This window comes from Lactuca virosa, chromosome 8, assembly GCF_052849685.1.
Source record: "Lactuca virosa cultivar CGN04683 chromosome 8, Lactuca_virosa_CGN04683_v6, whole genome shotgun sequence".
NCBI classification, from domain to species: domain Eukaryota; kingdom Viridiplantae; phylum Streptophyta; class Magnoliopsida; order Asterales; family Asteraceae; genus Lactuca; species Lactuca virosa.
This window is the reverse complement of record NC_136433.1, coordinates 96,920,041-96,935,603: the sequence shown is the minus strand read 5'-3', so window position 1 is coordinate 96,935,603 and position 15,563 is coordinate 96,920,041.

The window sequence follows — 15,563 nt, the reverse complement described above, 5'->3', positions numbered from 1 at the left end:
TGCTCCGAAGAGAGATTGTAATCAGTTATATTCTAGTAAAGTTTGAGAGTAAGGAGAGATGTGTAATCAGATAGAGAGATAGAAAAGATAGCTTCAGAGATGTATTGAATAAGTGAGAATGATCTCTATTTATAGAGTCTCAAGAGTTACACTAGATCACGTCTCTAAGAGTAGCCATGCAAGGCATACTGGACAATAGAGAGTATTACAAAGAAATTAGACAAAGTAAAGTAATCTAGTAACTAAGAGTGACTGCGGTTGATGATGACTTCGGGTGAGGATGCTGATGAAACCTTGACTGCGGATCCTAGTGGGATGCGGCAGCTGAAGTTCAAGATGGTCACTTTTCATGATTCAACAATTTCCCCCTAAGTGACCTCTTTAACTTCTCTTCAGTTGTCAAGTTTTAGAAACTTGATCAGTATCCACCAAAATTTCCTGATATTTTCCAACCATGTGATCCTTCTCAAAATCTCGAACTTGACTTCGGCAGTTGTGTGCTTTGATCTTTCAACTGCGGTTCTACAAACATCAATCTGCTTCCTTGTAAGGCGGTTCATGGCAGCCAACGGAATGAAGTATTTTGTATCGTTGAGTTTACGTTTGAAGATGACTCCGAGCTCTAGGAAGTTTGTTGCACCTAAGGATCTTTCTTGGAATTTTTCAGTAATCATGGGTGCGGATTCAAGTGGTGGAAGATCAAATTTTGTGGCCAGGATAGGATGAATGTCTGCATCAATTTTAGCAAGGTCGCAGACAGTTTCCTTCAAGAACGTACTTGCCTTCTCAAGTGCTATCTTCATCTTCGGATGCTTCTCCGACTTGTTCTGGAACACCTTTGCTATAAGAAAGACTTCTTCAGGGTTCATGCATGGGAAGTCAGCTTGGGTGCGGACATAGTCGTGATCCCTTCTTGTGAGAGTGTATTGGATGAAGTCAGCCTTCATGAACTTTCGGGGCTTGTAGTTTTTGACTGCGGATGGTCTATCGTTAGACCAGATTTTCTCTATGGAAGACGCATGTTTGGCATAGAACCGATTCAATCTTTCGAATTCCATAGGCAGTCTCTTGTGGTCGGGCAGGTTGCGGTCAAAAGGCTCAAAAACAGTAAAGTACTTGGCATTGGGAGAGATTGGAACATCCCAATAACCATCAGAGGGAGGTTCAACATAGTTAAGATATGGTTTGTAGTCATCATCTATGTTGAGAGAAAAACTTAGAGACACACTTGAACAAACGGTCGAACAAGTAGATTGCGGAATAGTTAATCTCGAAGGATCTAAAAGCTCAACAATAATATTAATAAGTTAGAGTTAGATAGTTAGAGAGTTAGTTGCGGAAAAGTAAAGAAATAGAAATGACAACAATTGTTATATCAAGTATACACATAAGTTGATTCATAACAAGGAATGCATTCAAACCAAGTTAATAAGGAAGATCAAACTTAGTGATTAAGTCACGAAAGACTTGCTCAGAAGAGAGGTTATAATCAGTAGTATTCTAGTAAGATTTGAGAGTAAGAAGTGATGCGTAGTAAGATAGAGAGATAGAAAAGATAACTTCAGAGAAGTGTATTCAGAATAGATAGATGCGTGTGTTGAGATTATTGAATACAAAGAGAATGAGCTCTATTTATAGAGACTCACGAAGTACAATAGATTACATCTCTAACAGTAGCCATGTAAGGCATACTCGACAATAGATAGTATTACAATAAAGACAAGTAAAGTAATCTAGTAAAGTGACTGCGGTAGGTAGAGACTCCGGATGCGGTTGCTGATGAAGGAGCTTGACTGTGGGTGCTTGATGGCTGCGGTAGCTGAAGTTCAAGAGGGCACTTTTATGATTCAACAATTTCCCCCTAAGTGACCTCTTTAACTTTTGTTCAGCTGTCAAGTTTAAGGAACTTGATCAAGATCCACCAAAACTTCCTGATGTTTTCCAACCAGATGATTCTCTTTAAAATCTCGAACTTGACCTCTGCAGTAGTGTGTTTCGATCTTTCAACTGCGGTTCGGCAGATATCAAGTTGCTTTCTGGTGAGACGATGCATGGCAGTCATAGGAATGAAGTATTTGACATCTTCCTTTTGAAAATGACTCCAAGTTCAGGAAAATTGGTTGCACCTAAGGATCTTTCTTGATAGCCTTCGGTAGGCATCGGTGCAGGATCAAGTGGTGGCAGATCAAATTTCTGGGCAATGGTGGGATAGATGTCTGCATCGATTTTAGCAAAATCACAGACCGTTTCTTTCAACAAAGTATTAGCCCTTTCAAGCGCAATCTTCATCTTCGGATGCTTTTCCGACTTGTTCTGAAACACCTTAGCTATAAGAAAGACTTCTTCTGGATTCATGCAAGGGAAGTCAGCTTGGGTGCGAACATAGTCGTTTCCTTTTCTAGTGAGGGTGTACTGGATGAAGTCAGCCTTCATGAACTTCCGGACCTTATAGTTCTTGACTGCGGATGGTCTATCGTTAGACCATATTTTCTCAATGGGAGAGGCATGCTTAGCATAGAAATGACTAAGTCTCTCAAATTCCATTGGCAGTCTTTTGTGGTCAGGAAGGTTGCGGTCAAATTGCTCAAACACTGTGAAGTATTTGGCATTTGGAGAGATTGGGACATCCCAGTAACCATCCGAAGGAGGTTCAGTATAGGTGAGGTGAGGTTTGTAGTCTTCATCAAGCAGTCTGCGGTGAGGATTGATCCAAGAATTTATCAATGATTCGTCCATGATGGTATCAAAACCGCATTCTCTCCATATGAGCTCTGCCAGTTTAGCTGCCTTCCAATCTTTTTTCCTTTGGGAGGTGGCAGGAGAATCGTTTGAGCTTGGAGAGGACATGTGCTCAACCAGGTTTTTGAAGTGAGGGGGAGTCTCTGGTTTGACAGGGTTGATCTCCTTTTGCGGTGGAGTGTTATGAGGAGGTGGAGTATGATGAGATGGTTGCGGTGAGGGTTACAGTGTAGGAATTTTTTCCGTGATGATGGGGGGACTCTGATGCTGTGAGGTGGAGTGATGTGAATGATGGACTTCTTCTTCACTTCCCCCTCTTGAGGAATGCAACCCAGGGGCTTCCTCAAGCCATTGACGAAGGCCATCAACTTTGGCAAACACGTTTTGAAATTGAGCTTTGAGGTCATCTGCCAGTTGTTGATTATTGGGGATAGTGGAGTTGAAGAGCAGTTTATGAATTTCTTTTGTGAGCTGAAGAATCTCGGGACCGTGGAAGTTGGAGGACAGGGATCGTTGCAGTCTATTGATTGTGGCTTGAAGAACTGAGATAGTTGACTCATACGCAGTGTGAGTCTCAGCTATCAGTTTTTGAGACTGTGTGGCTTGATCCACAATGGCTGCTTGGAGATCCTTTTTGATTGCAGTCACCTCAGAGATGAGGCGTTCCGCAGCAGCCATGAAGTCCTTGTGATCTGCTTTGCGGTTGTTGTCAAGGGACCGGATTCCCATTTCGACTTTGAGAGAAATTCTCTCAGCAGCCAATCGCCCACGTGTTTCCAAACGCTCTATCCGTTCGATGAGAGACTGCGGTCCTGGGGTGTCTTCTGGTTGCGGTTGAGTTGGCTTGACCGCAGCTAGAATTTGATCAACTTTAGCTTGTAAGCTCAGAAATTCTTTTCTCATGACCGCATTCTTCTTCTTTTTCTTCTTCTCTTTGGGTTTGGAAGTTGAATGATGAGAGCCACTGGATTCCTCTTCTTCATCGAACATCATCAGGTCGTCATCAGAGGGACTGGGCTTATTTACCTCCTGAATATCCTCATCATCAAGACCGAAGGTGGGAGCAGAACTGACTTCTATTGCGGTTCCTTCGTCTTGTGATTCGTGGACTGTTGGAGTTGGAATTGGATTTGGAGTTTCTCTGGAGGGGCCTGCACCTTCGCCTGTAGCTTGGGCTTTAAGGATTGTTTCAGCCATCTCAGTCATCCAGTCTTGAACCTTTTGAATGGTGGCTACGGTATTGGCATTATTGATTGCATCTGCCCAATACTTAGCCACTGACTGGATATCTTGTTCCTTTTGTTGTTGTTGCTTGAGCTGTTGTTCCTTGCGGGCTTGGAATGCCCTCTTGAAAGCGACATATTTCTTGATTTCTGACTCAGTTACTGGAGTGTAGTGTAACCATGAGTCGTTTGATTCATCTTCGTCAAATCCTTGAAAGCGCACCGAAGTGTCCTTCGGGTCCACGGATCCCTGCATATTTGTGCTCACCGTGCCTAAACCACCTGCTGCGGATGTAAGCAGAGTAGGATTTCCTGAGCTTCCTTGGTCTCCTTGACCCGTAGTCAAGTTTGGCCTCGGCTCAGTTCTGGCATGGGCGGAAGAAGTGCCCTGCGGTTGGGGAGGTGTTTGAAGTGTTTGGGTTATGTTCAAAAGAATGGAGTGCAACTCCTCAGAAGAAAAGAAATGCAGTCGGGAAGCCCTGGAGACCTTAGGGCCTGCACCAATGTCAGCCTCTTGGGAGTGAACTGGGGGGGAGTCTCCACGAAGTGATGAAACAAACTCACTTTATGAGCTTGAGTGGTATTCGATGGTGGTGGTGAATGGGTCTGCGGCCACCCCAAGGACTACCAGAGCCTTTTGAGAGGCTTCAATATCGGTCTGGTCGTGCATTTGGCCAGAGGTATCGGTTTTCCTTTTCTTAAGGATGGCAATTGGTTGCACATCCTCATCAGAGTCATTATCAGGTGTGGGTGCGGTTGGTTTGGTTTTACGTTTCTTGGTGGGTGCGGTTGTTTTGGGAGCAACCTTCTTAGGGGTTCTTTGTTTCTTCTTGGAGGCCAATTGCTTTCTTCTTTGAGAAAGATTGGATAGAGTAGTGGAAGAAGGGACTGCGGTACCTTCAAGGTTAGGGATTACGGATGGGTTTTGAAGAGGCGGGGTAGGAAGGTATGGGGCAATACCTTCCGTAGCCTCAATATGATCTGAGACATCAGCAGTCTCAAGACCAAGAGTGGACAGAATGTGGGTAGGAAGTCTTCGAATTGGTCCAAAAATAGATTGATCAGAGGAAGGATTGTACCTTTTGAGATCCTTGGGGACAAAGAAATTGATGTCACTGCCCATGTCGATCCCTGCATCCGCATGGAGGTCTGAAATGCAGAGGGACCAGAACCTTGCAAAAGTGAGTTCAGTTGGGTTCTCCCTTGGGCTCTCCTTGGGAATGTATTGAAGAAAGTCGTCCCATAGGATATGCCCGTAGTTTACGTCATGACCTGTGAAGATACTCCACACCAGCTCCAGAAGTTTGAGTCCCATATTGTCCGTGCCTCCGGTTCTGCCCGACAGACTGCGGATGACGAAGTGGCAAACAAATTGCCAGACCGCATGCAGTTGGTTTTTCTTGAATTCACCAATTCCTCTAATCTTCTTCTGATATCCCATCTGGTAAAGTGCCGAGGTGACGTCTGTCAAAGATGGGGTGAAAATTTTGATCGAGGGATGAACAAGGAGGTTAATGGCAGAAGAAACTTTTCTTTGGATAGAATGACCAAAGAATCGTTAACTAGGTTAAGATGAACTTCTTATAGGTTTTCGAATGGGCGATAGGCTGAAAAGGCACATTTGAATAAGGTTGAGATTGGGACAACGTCTGTGAAAGCATCGAAGGGGCCAAACAGGGGATGATTCTTCAAAAACTTGATCATTAGCTTGATCGGAGCATTGTAGGATGAATGATCTTCGAATATAGCTCTGAAGTTGCTTGAAGCAATCGTGGGAGAGTCTGAACCAGTAGGGTTCACTGATCCAGATGCCTTGGATTGTTTCTTGGAAACACCGTATTTCACCATTGTTGAAGCTTGAGAGAAAGAGTAGAAAACAGAGTGCTTGTGGATTTTGAGAGGAAGGATTCAATGTTCAGAAAGCGTAAAGTGTTTTCGGGAAGAAGAAGGGTTTATATAGGGGTGAATTGGAGTAGTAACTATTTTTACCCTAGGTAAAAGAGAGGATAGGGTAAAAGGTCGTTTGGAGGGAATCTTTGAATTGGGGATTAAATCTCAGCCACATAAGACGAAACGGTTTAACAAAGGTTTTGAGATTTTACCAAAAGGGGATTTGCATTTAATGAAAAGTCAGACGTACATCATTACGTCAGGTGATCGTGTGGTGAGGGGACAAGAAGTTGTAATGGATGGGACGTGCTGGGTAAGAGGAAAACATAGATTAAGGATGCGTTTATGGAAAAGCGTTCTTTTTGTCATCATACCTAAAATAGGTCTGACACAAGGTTTATTCAAAAAGGAGAATGAGACAGTTTCTCAAGGAATGTTTTTTTATTAATGTTTTATTTAATGAAGGATCATTAAATAGCACACTATGATACAAGGGTTGATGAAACAGTTGAGAAATTATCAATGTGATTGCGGATGGAAATTTCATTGCGGATGACCAGATGTCATTGCGGATGATCAGATGTCATTGCGGATGGATAGATATATGACTGCAGTAGAAGAAACTGAGGAGAGCACTTGTATAAAAAGCCATTAATAACAAACAATAAGGACCCCTGAGAGACACGTATGATATATGGTTGCGGTACATAAACTGCGGTACCAAAACCATCTGTCATAAGTAACTTTCGGTTAGAACCGCAACGGAGACCAAGGATGGTCTGCGGTATCTAACAATTCAAAAAGAATTGCGAGTCTGGATTCATCATTCCTAACATTTGTAGGAAGGTGTTAAGTTTTGTGGAGTCGAGCGCTTTTGTGAACACATCAGCAATCTCTTCATGAGAATGAACAAAGATGAGTTCAATGTTACCTTTCAAGATATGGTCTTTGATGAAATGATACCGTAGTTCGATATGCTTAGTCTTGGAGTGCTGAATTGGATTGTGAGAAATAGCAATAGCACTTTCAGAGTCACAGTAGATCGGTATCCTCAGCATTCTAAATCCGTAGTCCAATAGTTGAGTTTTCATCCAAAGGACTTGAGAACAACAGCTGGTTGCGGCCACATACTTAGCTTCTGCGGTAGACAGAGATACACAACTTTGTTTCCTTGATGACCAGCTGACGAGTCTTCCACCCAGAAATTGACATCCACCTGAAGTGTTTTTTTGATCTAGTTTGCATCCGGCGTGATCCGCATCTGTGAATGCTTGAAGGCTGAAATCATTGTCTGCAGGGTACCATAATCCAAGAGACTTGCTTCCTTTCAGGTACCGTAGTATCTGTTTGGCTGCGGTCATATGTGACACTTTTGGGTCAGCCTGATACCTTGCGCATACGCCTGTTGCAAAGACAATGTCTGGCCTGCATGCGGTGAGGTACATCAAAGAGCCTATGATACCTCTATAAGTCTTGTGATCCACAGATTCGCCTGATGGATCAGTAGAGATCTTATATCTGAAGGCCATGGGGACCTTAGCCGAAGAACAGTTGTCCATAGAATATTTCTTTAATAGTTCAGTGGTGTATTTCTCTTGATGAATGAATATCCCTTGCGGAACTTGTTTCACTTGAAGTCCTAGAAAGAAGTTAATCTCTCTATTCATGCTCATTTTGAACTTGTTGGTCATGAGCTTAGCAAATTCATCCACCATTCCTTGATCAGTCGATCCAAAGATGATATCATCCACATATATTTATACAAGCATAAGGTGGTCACCATTTGCTTTTCTAAATAGAGTGGGATCAATCACTCCTCTTTTGTACCCGGACGAGACCAGAAATTCAGAGAGTGTCTCGTACCATGCTCTTGGGGCTTGCTTCAGACCGTAGACTGCTTTTTCAAGTTTGTAGCAGTGGTCTGGGAATTCAATACTTTCAAATCCTGGAGGTTGCTGAAGGTAAACCTCTTCTTTTAGTTCCCCATTGAGAAATGCACTCTTAACGTCCATTTGGTGTACCTTGACGTTTTTGTAGGCTGCGTATGCTAAGAAGATTCGGATGGCTTCCATTCGTGCCACCAGAGCATACGTTTCATCATAGTCAACACCTTCAAGTTGATTGTAGCCCTTTGCAACTAGCCTTGCCTTGTTTCTGACTACCGCACCAAATTCATCCAGCTTGTTTTTGAATACCCATCTAGTGCCAACAATGGTGTAACCATGTGGCTTCAGGATGAGCTTCCATACTTTGTTCCTTTGAAATTCTTCTAGCTCTTCTTGAATTGCGGATATCCAATCAGGTTCTAGTAATGCTTCTTTGATCGTTCGGGACTCGACTGAGGACATAAACACTGCGTAGTGACAATGATCAGATAAGTCCTTGGAAGATCGAGTCTGGATACATGCGGATGGGTTGCCAATGATTTGACCTGGTGGGTGGTCCTTCGTCCATACCTGTAGACGGGGTTGTAGATGATCAGCAGCTACGGTAGAGGGAATATCTTCAATATCAGAAGATTCTGCTGTTGGAGATGGCAGTTCCCCCTGGATTTGAGAACATCCTGCAGAATCATCTTGGTTTGTTGGAACGAGAATGGAATTTTCTTGAGCAGTTGGGAGAGGTTCCCCCTGGATTGCTGATGGGAGTTCCTCTGGAACCTGAGAAGGTTCCCCCTGGACTGCGGATGGAAGAGTGATAATCCTTGAATCGGTTCTTGTATCAATGTTCTCTATGAGTTCTTCATCCGAATCCGAAGATACGTGTGATGGTAATGATTCTATATGGATAGGAACTTGAGTAGCATCAAGTACTGGAACCTCGACGATCGTTGCTTGAACCGGAGTAGAGCTTTCCCCCTCAACCGGAGAGGTGGAAGTATTGAGAGATGCGGCTTCGGATACTGATGGACCAGAAACATCAGCGTGTTGTTGTTGAGCTGCAGGTGACACAAGAACTTCGGATAGTTTTGCCGTTTCAACAGGGTCAAAAAGATCGTCATAATTGACTTCAACTAGATTTAAAGGACCTGAAGAGGCAGGAATATCGCTTTCCATGATTGCGGTGGTTTCAGTGGATGGAGGGGCGTTGCGGATGTGAGAATCATTAAATTTCACATCGAAGCTTTCAATGATTAGCCTTGTGCGTCTAATGAGGACCCTATAAGGGACTTTGTTTGTAGAATAGCCAAGAAAGATGCCTTCATCAGACTTCGGTGCAAACTTGTTATGCTGATCGCGGTTGTTGATCACAAAACATCTACACCCAAAGATATGAAAGAAGCGAACATTCGGCTTGCGGTTGTTAAGGCCCTCATACGGTGTTTTGTTGAGACGTTTGCACACAATGCTACGGTTTTGAACAAAGCATGCGGTTGCTACAGCTTCAGCCTAGAAGTAGAGAGGAAGGTGTGCGAAGTTGAGCATGGATCTGGCTGCTTCTACTAGAGTGCGGTTCCTTCTCTCTACTACTCCATTTTGTTGGGGGGTATAAGGAGCTGAGAAGTTATGAGTGATGCCTTTGGAAACCAAGAAACTGTTGAGAAGATGATTGGTAAACTCGGTTCCATTATCACTGCGGATACGTCTTACTGGAAGCTTGATCTGAAATTCTATTTCCTTGATGAAATTGATGAGAATTTACGGTGTTTCTGACTTGAGTCTAAGGAAGAAGACCCATGTGAAGCGTGTGAAGTCATCTACTATAACCAGTATGTACTTCTTGTGATGGAAACTGGCTACGGTGGATGGACCGCAGAGATCAATGTGTAAGAGCTCTAGAGGTTCAGAGATTGAAGAATCAATCACCATGGGGTGACTTGCTTTGGACTGCTTCCCACATTCACATGCAGGGCAGAGAGTATCGTTGCTGAATTTAAGAATAGGGAGACCTCTGACTAGTTCTCCGGTGACCAAATTGTTGATGTACCTGAAGTTGAGGTGAGCTAGCTTGCGGTGCCAAAGCCAGCTGACTTCGGATACTGCTTTGGATAGGAAGCACAACTGCGGTCTGCCAATGATCAGAGAGACATCCAAAGGATACATCGTACCTTCGGCTCGGGATTTGATCAGACACGTGTTCCTATCACTTGTCATTACATAGCAAAATTGGTCATCAAATTCAACTCGATGGCCTGCCTTACCTAGTTGGCCAACACTGATGAGATAGTGAGAACACCGTAACCTCGGATGACTCCATTCGCATTGTTGCCGAATGTGACATTTCCACCATTGCATATTGGCCTGAAATCCCGAAGGTATTCTAACCTTCCGGTCATGTGCAAGGAGCAGGCACTGTTAATTAACCATTCTTCTTCTTGTTCCTCCTTGCACAAAGCCTGAGAATTACAAGGTTAGTTTAGGCATCCAAACTAATTTGGAGCCTGGGGCAATTGGTGAATTTCTGAATGATGCATGGACCGAGGTTGCAGGGACGGGTCTCTTGTCAACTTTTATTCCTAGACCTGGGTGTTTGTGCAGATTTGGAGTGTTGTGTTTTGAAAAAATACGAGGTTTCTAACTCTGACTAGATTTGACATTGGATGAATCCTTTTGACAACTAAACTGACATTGACAAAAAGAGATTTTGTCTTTTGATCTGACACTATGCTTGGTCAGCGGTCTAAAGGATGAATTGGACTTGTTACCGGTCCGAGGTTGGTAATCCCTGACACGAGTGATGTTGGGTTTAGAAAAATTTTGTTTGTGAAAAGGTTTAGCATGTGTAGGTCTTTGAGTTCTTTTTGGTGGAGTTGGTAAAATACCCTTCCACTTTTTGAAATTTTGACGTGACTTTAAAAGTTTTGGAGTGGGTAAGATACCCTTCCATTTTGAGTCATCTGAGGAATAGACTTGAAAACCATTGTTTTGAAAAGACTTTACACCCTTTTGGATTGTGTCAGATGAAATAGGAATGACTGATGAAACTTGGCATTCCTTTTTGTGTGTTTTCTTACTAGGAGAGTTTTTTGAAAAGTATTGTGAGAAAACAAATTTTTTTGGACTCTTGGACTTTGGAAATCTGACATCCTCTTTCAAAGCTTTTTTAGCTAAGGATTTTGGTGAACCGCAGTCTTTGTTGTTCAACTGCGGTTTCCTAAAACCCTTTGAAAATTTGTGAAAATGAGGGCTTCAGTCATCTGACCTTGAAGATTCAGGAATTTGAGAGCATTGACCCACTTCAAAGTTTTCTATGGGTAATTCGTGATGAATTGGCTGAAGAGTCACAGTTCCTTTTACTGATGACTGCGGTAGTGATGAATTGACTACCGTAGAGTAAGTTGGGACTGCAGTGGGACTTTTGTGGGACTTTTGGCTATAGTGAGAAACACTGCGGTCTGAGGGTAGAGATGGGAAGTCTATCGAGACTTCGGGGCCCTCAATGACAATTTCTTCATCAACTACGGATGAGGTTTGAGAATTTGGATAAATGGTGCCACAGATAGGAATTTGATCACATGTGCGACCCGAAACCTCAGGCACAATTTCCTCAATGACACAATTATTGCTTAGACTATGCAGTCTACCGAAGTGAGTTTTGATGTCTTCGGGAAAGGTCTTGTCATTGATTGGGAAATGAAATTCTCGGTCTGGAGGGACATACAGTCTGTCTTTGTTGAACCGGGGTGAGGAATCCATTGCAGTAGGATATCCATTTGACCAACCCCAATTGTGTGTATTGTCCACGGTTCCATTGTTTACCAAATTTTCAATAGCTTCAATTTCATTGAACAATTTTTCGATTAAAAGATTTAAGCGTACAATTTCACTCTGAGCTAAATCTCTTTGGTTCAAAGCTATTTCTAATTGGGTTTCACTCAACATTCTTGCATCTTTTTCTAACTCTAAGTCCTTCTCTAACATAACCATTTTGAGTCTTTTGTTATCCAGTCGTCCTCTCACGTGGAACATCTATTGGGACGCAATGTTCTTCTCATCTAAGGCTTTGTTATACTCTGTAAGGACGGAAGCACAAGTGTCATTAAGATCATCTATGTAGGGTTGACAATCATGCATGTTATAGTTTAGAGTTTGGATCATAAGTTTTACCTGTTCGACGATGCTTAGAGTTCCATCCTTTGCCATGTAGCAGTAGTTCTTGTCCAACTTTATAGACCCATCATCATCCGCAGTTGCCAGCATGCAGATTTTCCCTTTTCCTTTGACACTGCTGATGGCATCATCTTCATCTCCGGATGACCAAACTTGATGGTCTCTTTTGACATGGGCTACGTATGCCCTTGCCTTTTCCTTATCTTCCAACTCTTGAGCCATTCTAAGGTAGAATGCTCTGTCTTTTACTACATTGGCCTTACAATCTCTTGCAAAGTGATTCTCTTTGTTGCATTTGTGACAAATTACAACATCAGTCTTGTCTTCTGAGGGAGTATCAGAGTCAGTGGTCTGAGTAGACTGCGGTGCCTCCTTTGGTTGATTATTTTGAGATTGCGGTGGTAGATGAGAACTTTTGGGATATCGAGGATGATTATTTTGGGAACCGAAGTTACGGTTGAATGGTGGTTTGTTGAACTGTTGATTCTTGCGGAAGGAAGGAGGTGGTAGACGGTTGAACTATTGGCTAACCAGAGCAATAGCCTTCTGAAACTCTTCTTCATCATCATACTCTGAGTCAGCTTCGTATGACTGCGGTGGAGTGTCATACGATGGAGAGTAAGATTGATTATGTGGAGCTTGTGCTATGAGAGCAAGTGGTCCTCCGAAGTCAGCACGGTCTTTGAGTACGGTGGATTCTTGTGCTTGCAATTCTCCATAGAGCTTGTAGAGTGACAAAGAATGAATCTTTCTATCGCCTTGGACTATCATCTTAGCCGTAGTCCAATGTCTTCCCAGACCATTAAGAAACTAAAGATTTGTTTCATGGTTACTGCGGATGGTGCCCGCATTGGATAACTTGGTGACTATCAGGTTGAACCTTTTGAAGGAGTCTTCCAAGCTTTTGCCAGTATGAGCTTTGAAGTTGTTGAACTCATTGAGTGCGGTAGTAAGCTTCTTGTCTTGTGCTTGTTCTGAGCCTTCGTACAGATTCTTGAGAACTTCCCAGATCTCTTTTGCTGATTTGCAATTTATGATAATATCGAAGTTGTCAGGCGCAACTCCACAGGAGATTTCAAAAAAAGCAACAGCATCATTTTCCATTTTATCGAGATCATCCTTGGTGGGACGGTTCATGACTGGTTGACCTCCTCCTAGTCTGGTTGTAGCGTCGTCAGTTTGGACTGGTGTAAGAACTGGGACATGTGGTCCTTCTTCTACGGATCGCCATACATCTCTACCAAGTCTCCTTAAGTATCTTTCCATTCTTTGTGACCAGTGATGATATTCATTTGCTACCAGTATTGGGGCTCGATTAGAACCACCAACACTGTTGGAAACATTCAGAGATAACGATTGTGCCATTTGAAGTTTTTTTTTTAAGAAATGAGCTTTAGTGGTATAGAAGGCCCTTTGAAAATCAGAGTTCCGTTTTCAAAAAGCAACCACTATGGCTTTGATACCAATTGTTGAGAGAAAAACTTAGAGACACACTTGAACAAACATTAGAACAAGTAGATTGCGGAATAGTTAATCTCGAAGGATCTAAAAGCTCAACAATAATATTAATAAGTTGGAGTTAGATAGTTAGAGAGTTAGTTGCGGAAAAGTAAAGAAATAGAAATGACAACAATTGTTATATCAAGTATACACATAAGTTGATTCATAACAAGGAATGCATTCAAACCAAGTTAATAAGGAAGATCAAACTTAGTGATTAAGTCACGAAAGACTTGCTCAGAAGAGAGGTTATAATCAGTAGTATTCTAGTAAGATTTGAGAGTAAGAAGTGATGCGTAGTAAGATAGAGAGATAGAAAAGATAACTTCAGAGAAGTGTATTCAGAATAGATAGATGCGTGTGTTGAGATTATTGAATACAAAGAGAATGAGCTCTATTTATAGAGACTCACGAAGTACAATAGATTACATCTCTAAGAGTAGCCATGTAAGGCATACTGGACAATAGATAGTATTACAATAAAGACAAGTAAAGTAATCTAGTAAAGTGACTGCGGTAGGTAGAGACTCCGGATGCGGTTGCTGATGAAGGAGCTTGATTGCGGGTGCTTGATGGTTGCGGTAGCTGAAGTTCAAGAGGGTCACTTTTATGATTCAACAATCTAGGAGTCTGTGGTGGGGGTTGATCCAGGAATTCACTAAGGACTCATCCATAGTGATGTCGAATCCGTTCTCTCTACAGATGAGCTTCGCGAACTTGGCTGCTTTCCAATCTTTTTTCTTTTGTTGCGTTGCAGGGGAGTCATCTGAGTGTTCGGAGGACATGTGGGATGCAATATTGTTAAAGTGGGGAGGGGTCTCTGGTCGCTCAGGAATGATCTCCTTTTGCGGTGGAGTCTGATGAGATGGTTGTGGTGAAGGTTGCGGTGAAGGAACTCTTTCAGTAATGATGGGGGGACTTTGATGGTGTGAGATGCTGTTGGAATGATTGGAGTGATGGTCTTCTTCCTCACTTCCCCCTCTTGAGGAATGCAAAACCGGAGCATCCTCAAGCCATTGTCTGAGACCATCGACCTTGGCATATACTTCCTGGAACTGGGCTTTAAGAGCATCCGCCAGTTGTTGATTGTTGGGGATGGCGGTGTTGAAGAGCAGCCTGTGAATTTCCTTAGTGAGTTGAAGAATTTTGGGACCATGGAAGTTTGATGATAAAGATCGTTGCAGTCTGTTGATTGTAGCTTGAAGGACTGAGATAGTGGACTCATATGCAGTGTGAGTCTCAGCTATCAGCGTTTGAGATTGATTAGACTGGTCCGCAATGGCTGCTTGTAGGTCTTTCTTGATTGTGGTCACCTCAGAGATGAGGCGCTCAGCAGCAGCCATGAATTGCTTGTGATCAGCTTGGAGACTTGTGTCCAGGGATCGGATTCCCATTTCAACCTTCAGGGAGATGTGCTCAGCAGCCAATCTTTCACGGGTTTCCAGTCTTTCAATCTTTTCGATCAAGGACTGCGGTCCAGGAATGTCTTCTGGTTGCGGTTGAGTTGGCTTGACCGCAGCTAGAATCTGATCGACCTTAGCTTGCAGGCTTAAAAATTCTTTTCTGGTCACCACATTCTTCTTCTTCTTCTTCTTTGCTTTTGGCTTGGAAGTTGAGTGTTGAGAACCACTCGATTCGTCATCTTCATCGAAAATCATCAAATCGTCATCATAGGGATGGGGTTGATTTACTTCATTCATATCGAAGTCATCGAAACCGAATGTGGGAGCTGAGCTGACTTCGATTGCGGTTCCTTCTTCTTGTGATTCTTGAACAGTTGGAGTTGGAGGGACTTTGGAGGCACCTGCACCGTCATGAGTGGACTGAGCCTTACGGATCGTTTCAGCCATTTCATACATCCAATCTTGTACTTTCAGGATAGTGGCTACGGTATTGGCATTATTGATTGCGTCTGCCCAATACTTTTCCACAGATTGAATTTTCTGGTCCTTTTGTTGCAGTTGTTTGATTTGCTGATCCTTCCTTGCTTGAAATGCCCTACGGAAAGCGGCATACTTCTTGATATCGGCCTCAGACACCGGAGTGTAGTATAACCACGAGTCATTTGATTCTTCTCCGTCAAATCCTTGATATCGCACCGAAGTGTCCTTCGGGTTCACGGATCCTTGCACATTGGTGCTCACCGTGCCTAAACCACCTG